The sequence below is a fragment of the Nerophis ophidion genome, unplaced genomic scaffold (genome assembly GCF_033978795.1).
Source record: "Nerophis ophidion isolate RoL-2023_Sa unplaced genomic scaffold, RoL_Noph_v1.0 HiC_scaffold_44, whole genome shotgun sequence".
NCBI lineage: Eukaryota > Metazoa > Chordata > Actinopteri > Syngnathiformes > Syngnathidae > Nerophis > Nerophis ophidion.
The window spans coordinates 32,311-48,375 of NW_026906966.1; positions in this window are offsets into that span (position 1 = coordinate 32,311).

Consider the following 16,065-nt stretch of genomic DNA (forward strand, 5'->3'; position numbering starts at 1 on the left):
CACAGGTAGGAGGAGGCCAACTCACCGCAGATGGACGCCTGGGCCTGCAGTCTAGGGGAGTCTAGTCATATATATATATATATATATACATATATACATGTGTGTCTATATGTATGTATATATATATATATATATATATATATATATATATATATATATATATATACACATGTGTGTCTATATGTATGTATGTGTGTATGTATACTGTATGTGTATATATATGTACAGTATATATATATATATATATATATATATATATATATATATATGTATGTATATACTGTATGTACAAACCCTGTTTCCATATGAGTTGGGAAATGGTGTAAGGTGTAAATATAAATGGAATACAATTATTTGCAAATCATTTTCAAGCCATATTCAGTTGAATATGCTACAAAGACAACATATTTGATGTTCAAACTGATAAACATATTTTTTTTACCATCTACGGTCCATAAAATCATCGAAAGGTTCAGAAAATCTGGAGAAATCACTGCACGTCAGCGATGATATTATAGACCTTTGATCCCTCAGGCAGTACTGCATCAAAAAACGACAGTGTGTAAAGGATATCACCCCATGGGCTAGGAAACACTTCATAAAACCACTGTCAGTAACTACAGTTGGTCGCTACATCTGTAAGTGCAAGTTAAAATTCTACTATGCAAAGCGAAAGCCATTTATCAACAACACCCAGGAACGCCGCCGGCTTCTCTGGGCCCGAGCTCACCTAAGATGGACTGATGCAAAGTGGTAAAGTGTTCTGTGGTCTGACGAGTCCACATTTCAAATTATATTTGGAAACTGGGCGTGGTGTCCTCCAGAACAAAGAGGAAAATAACCATCCAGATTGTTATAGGCACAAAGTGTAAAAGCCAGCATGTGTGATGGTATGGGGGTGCATTAGTGCCCAAGGCATGGGTAACTTACACATCTGTGAAGGCACCATTAATGCTGAATGGTCCATACAGGTTTTGGAGCAACATATGTTGTCATCCAAGCAACGTTATCATGGACGCCCCTGCTTATTTCAGCAAGACAATGCCAAACGACGTGTTACAACAGCGTGACTTCGTAGTAAAAGAGTGCGGGTACTTTCCTGGCCCGCCTGCAGTCCAGACCTGTCTCCCATGGAAAATGTGTGGCGCATTATGAAGCGTAAAATAGGACAGCGGAGACCCCGGACTGTTGAAGGACTGAAGCTCTACATAAAACAAGAATGGCAAATAATTCCACTTTCAAAGCTTCAACAATTAGTTTTCTCAGTTCCCAAACGTTTATTGAGTGTTGTTAAAAGAAAAGGTGATGTAACACAGTGGTGAACATGCCCTTTCCCAACTACTTTGGCACGTGTTGCAGCCATGAAATTCTAAGTTAATTATTATTTGCAAAGAAAAAAAGTTTATGGGTTTGAACATGAAATATGTTGTCTTTGTAGCATATTCAACTGAATATGGCTTGAAAAGGATTTGCAAATCATTGTATTCTGTTTATATTTACATCTAACACCATTTCCTAACTCATATGGAAACAGGGTTTGTACTTTATCTGATCTTTGACCTTTTGGTTCTTTTTATTTTTTAGCGATCTGTAAATTAAGAGTTGTTTCCTTGCTGCTCTGTCAAAGCCTTTTTGGTTATCTTTATCTTTTCGTAATTCTGCAAATGACGTTTAAAATCACAGCATTCCTTGTAAATCAATACTTCAAATTCAAAGGTTAAAAGATAAGGCGAACGTAATGATTAACTTTCGGAGCGCGCATCTCTCTGAATGCTTTTTCCCCTCTTTTTTCACTTATTTGATATCACTTTATATATATTTATCATCATGTCTTCAGTTTATATTTTGTTCATATCGAATTTTCTATTTATTAATCCAATTTAAAACATTTCTCTCACTTTCTGTCCCATATAGTCTTTTTGGAATCTTTCCCCTGTTAGTGTCCAATATTTTATATTTCAATTATTCTTATCTGAACCTCTTTTATATTCTAACCTTGAGGTTTTTACACAATTTGTACCTGAAAAGATACACATTCATTCAAACAAACAAACGTGCAGCCATCTACCAACAATATCATACGCTGACCACACCATTGCCATCTTTCTCCACATCCACCTTCATTTGTCAATTTCTCCTCTTTCCTTCAACTTGCTTTTTCCTTTACAAACCACATCCTGTATCCATCTTTTCTTTACACAATGTTTCTCTTTCTATTCTCCTCTCCTAGATATCATGCACGTAAGGTTAGAAACGTCCATTCTCTTCACCTTCCCTTCAAACCTCTCCTGCTCTCTCTCTCTCTCTCTCTCTCTCTCTCATAACTTAATTAAAATACACATATATGAATTTATTCTATTATATTTTTAATTTTAATTTAATTTATTTGCTATATAACTATTAATTCGAAGCAAATCTCTCAAAACTTAATTAAAATACACATATATGAATTTATTCCATTATATTTTTAATTTCAATTTAATTTATTTGCTATATAATTATTCATTCAAAGCAAATCCCAGCCTGTCTGTTCTACAGAAGTGTTTGGATCAGCAGAGACTCAGGCTTGAAAGCAGATAACTGAATGATTAATCAAACTGTGCTTCAATATAACAAAACTCAATATTATTTAATATTTAAATGTTTATTTATTTATTTATCTTTTATCTTACAAAAATGTTCAACTCAAACTTCCAGTTTACCCTCCAGACTGAGAAAAAACATCCACTAACTTTGTAATACCAAACTAAACTAATCCTATGCTATTCTACTTAGGGTTAGGCTTAGGGTTAGGGTTAGGTAACAAATAGGTGAATGTAGTGCAATTTAATAATGAGTGTTATTTTCATTAAGGTACTTGTGTTGTACTTTGATGTACTCCTACTTCCAAGTGACTTTGTCAAGTACTAGTAAAGGAAGAGATGATGCAGTATTTGAAGTCTTTACTTTTGTCCTGAGATGAAGCTCAACTTCATGAAGACACCTTATCAATGTTAACATGACCAAAGTAGGCGTGGCCACAAAGAAAGAAGGAAGGGGGCGGAGCCTCTTTCATTTTCTGATGTTATGTTGGCTCTGTGATGAGGTGGCCACTTGTCCAGGGTGTATCCCGCCTTCCGCCCGATTGTAGCTGAGATAGGCACCAGCGCCCCCCGCAACCCCAAAGGGAATAAGCGGTAGGAAATGGATGGATGAATGAAGTTCCTGATATAAGCTGTTATACATTATATGCCTTGAGCTCTTACTTTGAAGGCCCTAAGAGCGGAAGTGGTGACACGATGAGTGGAGCGGAGATGTTTATATATGTCGCCTATACTGTATAAAAGTACAAAATAACAAACACAGAGGGAGGCTCCAGTTTTACACCAGGACCACTTTATTTCCTTTCTTTCAAAAACCTCCGCTCCACTCAACCTCTCACCACTTCCGCTCTTAGCGACTTCAAAATAAGAGCTCGAGGCAAATACTGTATAACAGCTTATAACAGGTACTTAACATCACAAAGAGGCAAGCCCATAAAATAGGTTGCATTATTTATTATTATTTGGGGGAATCAAACAAACATTACAAAGAGGTTTTAGGACCAGACAATCCATTGGATTCGATACAATTATCTTATTCAGGAATTACATTTTATTTTGAAAAAGTTATCAGTAATCTTGAAATACATGTTATTTATTGGACTTTATTGGACTTATTGAAAAAAGAAATAATCAAAAGCCATACATCATGAAACAGGCAACAGAAGTACAACAAATCAAAGTTGAAAGAAATATTACATACGCAGAGGCATTTAAAGTGAGAAATCAAGAAAGTGTAGAAAAGAACAGAAGTGTGAATAGTTCAAGAAATAAAAAAAACAAGAGGCAACAAATACAGGAATTTCCACGGACAAATTAGTTGTATTCCTGGCTCACGTAATAAACTGTACAGAACAGGCTAGAAATAAGACTGAGAAGATCAAAATGATTGTCAAAGCAGCAGCAAAGTTGTTGAAAGAACTATCTTGGGACCGGGTGCAAGCTGTACTACAGAAAGTAGACGCGACGGAGTCATGTTACCACATTCCAACACCCTGTTAATTGTCCGGTGGAATGCCAGAAGTTTGATAGCAACCGAACATGAATTAAAGGGATATATTAAAAATATGAAAACTAAACCACATATAATTTGTATTCAAGAAACATGGCTGAAGCCAAAATTAAACTTTATAATAAAAGGATATATAACGATTCATAATGATAGGAATGAAGGGTAAAGAGGATGATGTGCCACATTTATTAAAGAAGATGTAGTCACGGGTAAAGAAACAGCAGAACCTTTAGCAAAAAAAAAATGTGTTAAAGTGCACAGTAATGATAATTTGAGAAATGTAGAAAAACAAAAGAGAGAAAAAACAATGAGTTTAAATATTGGGGAAATGATGGAAGACAACGATAATAGTTTTACCAACACTATGGATATGACATTTTCTTTGGATGAAATGGTTCGAATTTTGAAAAAGGTTAAAAATACGTCACCGGGGAAACACCTGGTGAGTTATCAAATGATCAGAAACTTAGGTAGCATCGTCAAAGAAGTGGTCTTGAAATGATATGACAGGATATATGAAGAAGGAGAATGACCGGCAGAGGGGAAAATTAGCGGTAATAATTCCAATATCCAAGTCAGGGTAAGACCCGGAAGAGGCAGGAAATTATAGGCCGATAGCATTGACCTCAAATTTGGGGAAAGTAATGGAAAAAATGATTAATGAAAGACAAGTATATTATTTAGAGTCAAAAGAAATAATCAAAAAACTAACAAAGTGGTAAATAATGTTCAAGACTGGGGAACGGCTTGAGGTTTAAGATTCTCTGTTGGAAAGACAAAAGTCATACATTTTACAAAGACAAAAGTACAAAACAAGCTCCAAATAAAAACTCTAAGGTGAAAATATAGAAGAGGTACAAGTATTTAAATATTTAGGAATATGGTTTGATAAAAATATGAACTAGTCAACCCACATCAGCAAAATAGATTTGATTAGATTAGATTAGATAGTACTTTATTTATTCCTTCAGGAGTGTTCCTTCCGGAAAATAAAAAAATAGGGGAAAAAGTAAAAAGGTGTTAAATATAATGAGGGCTTTGAGGGGTAATGATTGGGGGGCTGATAGGTTAACGTTGAAAACAATATATGTATATATTTATAACTTTAATTCCATCTGTTATTGATTACGGATGCATTATTTACCAATCTGCTTCAAAAACATGACTTGGGAAAATAGACCGGATCCAGTCACAGGCTTTAAGGTTATGTTGTGGAGCTACTACATCGACCCTAGTGGCAGTATTACAAGTAAAAAATGAATGAAAAACCTTTGGACAAGAGGAGAGATCAACTCTCAGCAGTTTATCGGGCAACTTTAAAAGGATCCAAGCAAGGATATCCGACTTGTCCAGTGCTACCAAACTGCCAAGAAAAAGAGAAAAAAAGAAAAAAAAAAGAATAGTTTTGGGTGGATTATAGGAGACATATGTAATAAAGTTAAAATTGACAATATTAAAGTTAGTCCTACAGTACCAATGCCTGCAATACCACCGTGGATGTTTGATAACCCAAAAGAAAACATGCAATTACTAAAGAATAGAAATTTAAATAGTTACCAGATAGAAAAATGGATTGAGATATGATATATACGGATGCATCAAAAACTATAAAAAAAAAATAAAGGTAAGAGCTGTAGCAGTTATCCCACAAGGAAACATAGTATTAAATAAAATAATCAGTGATAAACTATCTGTTTTTTACGGGGGAATTGGTAGCAATTTATATGGCAGTTAACTGGATAGAGGAAAACAAAGCAAGGAAAGTAGTTTTGTGCTCGGACTCCAGCAGTGCATTGATGAGCATAAAAACATAGCATCAGAAACAAGACAAGATTTAGTTTATGAAATAGTTCAGGCAATCTATAGAATAAATAAAGCGGGAGGTGTGGTAACATTTCTTTGGGTTCCTTGGAAGATATTGTAGGATGGAATTCACAACACATAGGATATAATGCATTATACACGTATTTAAAAAAAAACATTGGGTTAAATAAAAGAATATAGAGTAGGGATCCATCTTGGTCCACACTCCATTTCAGTAAGTGACGCTAATGCACACCAGAAGGTTGCTTGGCGGAAACAACCGCCCACCTCCGGAATCAGTCCCCGCCCATTCCCCTTAGGCGCGAAATTCATTTGAGCGAAAGACATTGGAATGAGAGGAGCTCTTTAAAGCTCCTGAGAATCTTAAAAAGCTTACAGAAAACGAGAAAAACTTACAGCGGGTGCCTGTCGGACATTCACCGTCGTTTTCGATGATTTCCCCTCGGAGCAGGGATTCGATGTCTGGAGTCTTTGGCGCAATCAAGCCTTCTCCTCTGCCTGGAACGGCCGTTGACGGACCCGCCAGCGTTAAGGGAGACCAGCGAGCCGGAGATGTAAACGGAAAATCTGTAAGTAAATATATGTATATATGTATTGTATACCGCATGTTTTTTTCTTGTAAAATGAGAATAATTTGACTCACCAGACTGCGATTGTGTTAAAACGATCGCGTTAGGATCTTACGGCAATTCCTCTATGAAACAAAATAATAAATACACATAATATTAAATAATTCGAAGGTTTAAACACACCTCGATAATCATCTTCCAACTTTGTAAGATCGTTTAAACAAAGTTCATCGTCTTTCACTTCGTCGTCATCGGCTGGTAAAAAAAAAAAAGTATTACAACGTCGTACAAGTGCAATGCTTTTAACGTTTAAATGCTTAAATGGAGTTAAACCAATGTCTAATAACATGGTATAGCAGAGGTAATGGGGTGTGTGTGTGTGTGTGTGTGTGTGTGTGTGTGTGTGTGTGTGTGTGTGTGTGTGTGTGTGTGTGTGTGTGTGTGTGTGTGTGCTTGTGTGCGTGTGTGTGTGTGTGTGTGTGCGTGCGTGCGTGTGTGTGTGCGTGCGTGCGTGTCCTGTTGTTTCAAACGATCGTAAACATTTAAACTGTCAAATGGCTGGTCAGTAAAAACTGAACCCTCCTTTGTCCCCAAACTGACCTGTTGTTTCAAACGATCGTAAACATTTAAACTGTCAAATGGCTGGTCAGTTGCTAGGTTACACTGTGTTCTGCGATAGTTTCTCCATCTGTTTAAATATGTTTTCGTGAGGTATGGAAGTTGTTTCAAACGATCGTAAACATTCCTTTGTCCCCTCTTCTGGTCTTAACGATGTGTGCGTACGAATGTGTATTTGTGTGTGTGTGTGTGTGTGTGTGTGTGTGTGTGTGTGTGTGTGTGTGTGTGTGTGTGTGTGTGTGTGTGTGTGTGTGTGTGTGTGTGTGTGTGCGTGTCCACATCTCCCCACATAACAAAAACTTCCCAATCCACGGTAGATAACGATGAAAATATCGAGAAAGGGCTTCCGTCTCTTCTTTCTTTTAGCTGAAATAAGCAGATATCACCCATTTCGTATCTGAATACAAATCCAAAAGATCCCTCCATCCCGTACGCTTCCAAGTCCCATTTCTCACGCAAAGACTCGGTCGGTGGCATCTGAATACGATTTAGAAACACTCGACTTTTTTGCGGAGCGTCAATGTAAGTTTTATTATTTTTATAAATCGACACAGGCGTTTCACTAATCATGACCGAATCGAACAAAGTCTTTACGCTAACGTATAAAGCTCCAAATAATGACTAAGCCTTACACCGCCCTTTTGTACCCCTCCTCTGCGTGTGTGTGTGTGTGTGGTGTGTGTGTATGTGTGTGTGTGTGTATGTGTGCGTGTCCACATCTCCCCACGTAACATTCCCAGCCATCAATACATCGAAATCTGGAAGTTGTTTCAAACGATCGTAAACATTTAAACTGTCAAATGGATGGTCACATGCTGCTCAGATGACATTCTCAAGCTTTCTTAAAAAACTGAACCCTCCTTTGTTCCCTCGTCAGGTCTTAACTCCACCCTCTTCCTGGTTTAACCACTCCCACCGCAGGTCTTAACTCTGCCCTCTTTCTGGTTAAAACGCCACCCTCTTCCTGGTTTAACCACTCCCACCGCAGGTCTTAACTCCACCCTCTTCCAGGGTAAGCCACACCCACTTGACCTTGACATTTGACCCTGACCTTTGACTTTGACCTTTGACTTTGACCCTTGACCTTGAACCCTCATAAATCATTGTCATTTGACCTTGACCCCTCATAAATCATTGACCTTTGACCTTGACCCCTCATAAATCATTGATTTATGACCCCCCATAAATAATTTTTGACAGAAGGTATGGTCTTAATACTCTCTTACATGTTTAGTATATTAATATTAAATACATGTTTAGTGTATAAATATAAGTGTATGAGAAACCAAACTTATGTAAAAAAAAATTAAAAGAAACAAAAAAAAAAGGAAAAAGAGAGAGAGAGAGACGGAGAGGACCGGACTTATTAAGAGGGAAGATGCACCCTCCTGTGGACTTCTGTCGCAACTGCACACATAAAAGAATTCATTATTTCCAAGTGTGCCTTATTTAGGGGATAATAAATACATGTTTAGTGTATGAATATTAAATACATGTTTAGTGTATGAATATTAAATACATGTTTAGTTTATGAATATTACATACATGTTTAGTGGATAAATAATAAATACATATTTAGTGTATTAATATTAAATATGTGTTTAGTTTATTAAAATTATATAAATGTTTTTGTATTAATAATAAATACATGTTTAGTGTATGAATATTAAATACATGTTTAGTTTATGAATATTACATACATGTTTAGTGGATAAATAATAAATACATATTTAGTGTATTAATATTAAATATGTGTTTAGTTTATTAAAATTATATAAATGTTTTTGTATTAATATTAAATACATGTTTAGTGTATAAATATTAAATATAGGTTTAGTGTATTAAAATTAAATACATGTTTTTGTATTAATATTAAATACATGTTTAGTGTATAAATATTAAATACATGTTTAGTGTATTAATATTAAATACATGTTTAGTGTATAAATATAAGTGCAGGAGAAACCAAACTTATGTAAAAAAAAATAAAAGAAACAAAAAAAATTAAAGCTGCAAGCAGCGTTGGTCGGGTCCGCCATTGGCCGCCGCCGCCGTGTCCCGAGTCCCGATCTTAGTCAGACCTCCATAGAAGTTTTCGTTTCATCACTCTACGACATTCCTAACAGAATTTACAAGCAGTTTTATCAGTTTATTTTCCTAGTGGGCGCTAGAGCACAATTTTCATTTTTGGGGTTTGGTTTTTTAATTGGATGGCAATTTTCACCAGTCCTGATGTGTGTGTAAAATTTGGTGAGTTTTGAAGCATGTTAAGGGGGTCAAATTATAGATTTGCGTTTCTGGATGTTGTTGATAAATGGCTTTCGCTTGGCATTGTATAGCTTTAACTTGCAATTTGAAACATTTTAAGGGGGTCAAATTTCAGTTCAAAGAGGCAAAAAAGGCATATTTTGCGAAAAATTTGTTTTGAAGGGGTTTTTGCCAACTTCCTGTTGATTTTAGGTATAGAAGTGTTTATTGGAAATGTAGGTCTAAGTCAGACCTACATAGAGGTTTTTGTTTCATGTCTCTACGACATTCCTAACGGAAGTTACAAGCAGTCTGTTTTTTGTCTCTTCCTAGGGGGCGCTGGCGCGCAATTTTCATTTTCGGGGTTTGGTTGCTCAATAAGTTGGTCTGCCGCTCCATACCGATGTGTGTGTCAAATTTGGTGAGTTTTGAAGCATGTTAAGGGGGTCAAATTAGGGTGCGAAGGTGCGAGCGCGCCTCTGTTTCCTCTTACTAGGAGCAGTTTTTTTCTGTGTTTTATTCAAAAATTGCAATAGAGCGCAATTTTGAGTTTTAAGGTTTGGTTTTTTCACTAGATCGCAATTTCTGCCAGTCCTGATGTGTGTGCCAAGTTTGGTGAGTTTTGAAGCATATTAAGGGGGTCAAATTAAAGCTCAAAGAGGCAAAAATAGCGTTTTTTGCGAAAATGTTGCTTTGAATGAGTTTTTGCAAAATTTCTGTTGATTTTGGGTATAGACCTTTTTAATTGGAAATGTAGGTCTTAGTCAGACCTACACAGAGGTTTTTGTTTCATGTCTCTACGACATTCCTAACGGAAGTTACAAGCAGTCTGTTTTTTGTCTCTTGCTAGGGGGCGCTAGCTTGCAATTTTAATGTTTGGGGTTTGGTTGCTTAATAAGTTGGTCTGCCGCTCCATACCAATGTGTGTGTCAATTTTGGTGAGTTTTGAAGCATGTTAAGGGGGTCAAATTAGGGTGCGAAGGTGCGAGCGCGCCTTGGGTTGCTGTCCCCGAGCCCCACGGCAGGAGAAGCCTTGCTGCCACTATTTAATGCATTGTGAAAGTAATGCAGTTGTTGTATTGAAGTGAAAATATCTAGCTTCCTGTTGATATTTGCCAAAGTATGTTAATTATTCAAATGTAGGTCTAAGTCAGACCTACATAGTGGTTTTTGTTTCATGTCTCTACGACATTCCTACCGGAAGTTACAAGCAGTTTTGTCTTTGTTTTCTTCCTAGGAGATGTTTGTCTGTATTGTATTCCTAGGGGGCGCTAGAGCACAATTTTGAGTTTTGGGGTTTGGTTTTTTTATCAGCTCGCAATTGTTGCCAGTCCTGATGTGTGTGCCAAGTTTGGTGAGTTTTGAAGCATTCTAAGGGGGTCAAATTACAGCTCAAAGAGGCAAAAATGAAATTTTTTAGGAAACGTTGCGCAGGGGATCTTTGAAGGCGCGTAAAATCAAAACCTTAAAACTTATCAAAACTTTGATCTATACTTTTAATCAGAAGGGTTCAAACTCTCTCCTGTGTGAGTTTGAAGCCAAAACGACAAACGCACTGGGAGGAGTATCGATTTGAAAAAGGTGACGGGTTTTTACAAAAATTTTATTTTGAAGGGGTAATTGCCAACTTCCTGTTGATTTTTTCTGCTAGCTGTCAATTATTAAAATGTAGGTCTAAGTGAGACCTACATAGAAGTTTTTGTTTCATGTCTTTCCGACATTCCTACCGGAAGTTACAAGCAGTTTTGTCTGTGTTTTCTTCCTAGAAGCAGTTTTTTCCGTGTTTCATTCAAAAAATTTTGTGGAGCGCAATTTTGAGTTTTATGCATTTTTTTTTTCATTAAATCACAATTTCTGCCTGTCCTGATGTGTCTGCCAAGTTTGGTGAGTTTTGAAGCATTTTAAGGGGGTCAAATTACAGCTCAAAGAGGCAAAAATAGCATTTTTTGCGAAAATTTTGCTTTGAAAGGGTTTTGCAAAATTTCTGTTGATTTTTGCCCTAGAAAGTACAATTATGAAATCTAGGTCTAAGTCAGTTCTACATAGAGGATTTTGTTTCATGTCTCTACGACATTCCTAGCGGAAGTTACAAGCAGTCTGTTTTTTTTTTTTCCTAGGGGGCGCTAGAGCGCATTTTTGATTTTTGGGGTTTGGTTGCTTAATATGTTGTGGTGTCACGGTAGACCGATGTGTGTGTCAACTTTGGTGAGTTTTGAAGCATGTTAAGAGGGTGAAATTGGGGCGCGACGGTGCGGAAGAAAGAAAGAAAGAAAGAAAGAATAAAACGTTACAGATTCAATAGGGTCCTTGCCTATGGCAAAGGACTCCACAGGAGTCCTTTGCCATAGGCAGGGCGGACCCTAAAAAAGGAAAAAGAGAGAGAGAGAGACGGAGAGGACCGGACTTATTAAGAGGGAACGTGCGCCCTCCTGTGGACTTCTGCCGCAACTGCACACATAAAGAAATTCATTATTTCCAAGTGTGCCTTATTTAGAGGATAATAAATACATGTTTACTGTATGAATATTAAATATATGATTATTAGTATATATTTTACATATACGTTTGGTATATGATTATTAAATACATGTTCAGTGTATTAATATTAAATACATGTTTAGTGTATGAATATTAAATACATGTTTAGTGTATAAATATTAAATACATGTTTAGTGTATAAATATTAAATACATGTTTAGTGTATAAATATTAAATACATGTTTGGTGTATGAATATCAAATACATGTTTAGTGTATGAATATTAAATACATGTTTAGTGTATTAATATTAAATCAATGTTTAGTGTGTGAATATTAAATACATGTTTAGTGTATAAATATCAAATACATGTTTAGTGTATGAATATTAAATACATGTTTAATGTATTAATATTAAATCAATATTTAGTGTATGAATATTAAATACATGTATAGTGTATTAATATTAAATCAATATTTAGTGTATGAATATTAAATACATGTTTAGTTTATTAAAATTAAATACTTGTTTTTGTATTAATATTAAATACATGTTTAGTGTATTAATATTAAATACATGTTTAGTGTATAAATGTTAAATACATGTTTACTTTATGAATATTAAATACATGTTTAGTGTATGAATATTAAATACACGTTTAGTGTATGAATATTAAATATATGTTTAGTTTATTAAAATTAAATACATGTTTTTGTATTAATATTAACCACATGTTTAGTGTATGAATATTAAATACATGTTTAGTGTATAAATATTAAATACATGTTTAGTGTATTAATATTAAATACATTTTTAGTGTATAAATATTAAATACATGTTTAGTGTATTAATATTAATTACATGTTTAGTGTATTAATATTAAATACACTTTTAGTGTATAAATATTAAATACACGTTTAGTTTAAAAATATTAAATACATGTTTAGTGTATTAATATTAAATATATGTTTAGTGTATTAATATTAAATCAATGTTTAGTGTGTGAATATTAAATACATGTTTAGTGTATAAATATCAAATACATGTTTAGTGTATGAATATTAAATACATGTTTAATGTATTAATATTAAATCAATATTTAGTGTATGAATATTAAATACATGTTTAGTGTATTAATATTAAATCAATATTTAGTGTATGAATATTAAATACATGTTTAGTTTATTAAAATTAAATACTTGTTTTTGTATTAATATTAAATACATGTTTAGTGTATTAATATTAAATACATGTTTAGTGTATAAATGTTAAATACATGTTTAGTGTATAAATATTAAATACATGTTTAGTGTATTAATATTAAATATATGTTTGGTTTATTAAAATTAAATACATGTTTTTGTATTAATATTAAATACATGTTTAGTGTATAAATATTAAATACATGTTTGGTGTATGAATATTAAATACATGTTTACTTTATGAATATTAAATACATGTTTAGTGTATGAATATTAAATACACGTTTAGTGTATGAATATTAAATACATGTTTACTTTATGAATATTAAATACATGTTTAGTGTATGAATATTAAATACACGTTTAGTGTATGAATATTAAATATATGTTTAGTTTATTAAAATTAAATACATGTTTTTGTATTAATATTAACCACATGTTTAGTGTATGAATATTAAATACATGTTTAGTGTATAAATATTAAATACATGTTTAGTGTATTAATATTAAATACATTTTTAGTGTATAAATATTAAATACATGTTTAGTGTATTAATATTAATTACATGTTTAGTGTATTAATATTAAATACACTTTTAGTGTATAAATATTAAATACACGTTTAGTTTAAAAATATTAAATACATGTTTAGTGTATTAATATTAAATATATGTTTAGTTTATTAAAATTAAATACATGTTTTTGTATTAATATTAAATACATATTAAGTGTAAGAATAATAACTACATGTTTATTGAATGAATATTAAATACATGTTTAGTGTATAAATATTTAATACATGTTTAGTGTATTAATATTAAATATATGTTTAGTTTATTAAAATTAAATACATATTTTTGTATAAATATTAAATACATGTTTAGTGTGTTAATATTACATACATGTTTAGTGTATTAATATTAAATACATGTTTAGTGTATAAATATAAGTGTATGAGAATCCAAACTTATGTAAAAAAAAATAAAAGAAACAAAAAAAAAGGGAAAAAGAGAGAGAGAGAGAGAGAGAGAGAGAGAGACGAAGAGGACCGGACTTATTAAGAGGGAACGTGCGCCCTCCTGTGGACTTCTGCCGCAACTGCACACATAAAGAAATTCATTATTTCCAAGTGTGCCTTATTTAGAGGATAATAAATACATGTTTACTGTATGAATATTAAATACATGTTTAGTGTATGAATATTAAATATATGATTAGTATATGATTACATATACGTTTATTATATGATTATTAAATACATGTTCAGTGTAGTAATATTTAATACATGTTTAGTGTATGAATATTAAATAGATGTTTACTGTATGAAAATTAAATATATGATTAGTGTATAATTACATTTACGTTTAGTATATGATTATTAAATACATGTTTAGTGTATGAATATTAAATACATGTTTAGTGTATAAATATTAAATACATGTTTAGTGTAATAATATTAAATGCATGTTTAGTGTATAAATGTTAAATACATGTTTAGTGTATAAATATTAAATACATGTTTAGTGTATTAATATTAAATATATGTTTAGTTTATTAAAATTAAAGACATGTTTTTGTATTAATATTAAATACATGTTTAGTGTAATAATATTAAATACATGTTTAGTGTATTAATATTAAATACAGGTTTAGTGTATTAATATTAAATATATGTTTAGTTTATTAAAATTAAATACATGTTTAGTGTATTAATATTAAATATATGTTTAGTTTATTAAAAATTAAATACATGTTTTTGTATTAATATTAAATACATGTTTAGTGTATACATATTAAATACATGTTTAGTGTATGAATATTAAATACAGGTTTAATGTATGAATATTAAATACATGTTCAGTGTATCAATATTAAATACATGTTTAGTGTAATAATATTAAATATATGTTTAGTTTATTAAAATTAAATATATGTTTTTGTATTAATATTAAATACATGTTTAGTGTATAAATATTAAATACATGTTTAGTGTATTAATATTAAATACATGTTTAGTGTATGAATATTAAATACATGTTTAGTGTATGAATATTAAATACATGTTTAGTGTATGAATATTCAATACATGTTTACTGTATAAATATTAAATACATGTTTAGTGTATTAATATTAAATACATGTTTAGTGTATTAATATAAATGCATGTTTTTGTATTAAAATTAAATACATGTTTAGTGTATGAATATTCAATACATGTTTAGTGTATGAATATTAAATACATGTTTAGGGTAAAAATATTAAATACATGTTTAGTGTAATAATATTAAATACATGTTTAGTGTATTAATATTAAATATATATTTAGTTTATGAATATTAAATAAATGTTTAGTGGATATATAATAAATACATATTTAGTGTATTAATATTAAATACATGTTTAGTGTATACATATTAAATACATGTTTAGTGTATAAATATTTAATACATGTTTACTGTATTAATATTAAATACATGTTTAGTGTATGAATAATAACTACATGTTTAGTGTATTAATATTAAATATATGTTTAGTTTATTAAAATTAAATACATGTTTTTGTATTAATATTAAATACATGTTTAGTGTATAAATATTAAATACATGTTTAGTGTATTAATATTAAATACATGTTTAGTGTATTAGTATTAAATACATGTTTAGTGTATAAATAATAACTACATGTTTAGTGTATTAATATTAAATACACATTTAGTGTATTAATATTAAATATATATTTAGTTTATGAATATTAAATACATGTTTAGTGTATTAATATTAAATACATATTAAGTGTAAGAATAATAACTACATGTTTATTGAATGAATATTAAATACTTGTTTAGTATATTAATATTAAATACATGTTTAATGTATTAATAGTAAATATATATTTAGTTTATTACAATTAAATACATGTTTTTGTATTAATATTAAATACATGTTTAGTGTATGAATATTAAATACATGTTTAGTGTATGAATATTAAATACATGTTTAGTGTAAAAATATTAAATACATGTTTAGTGTATTAAT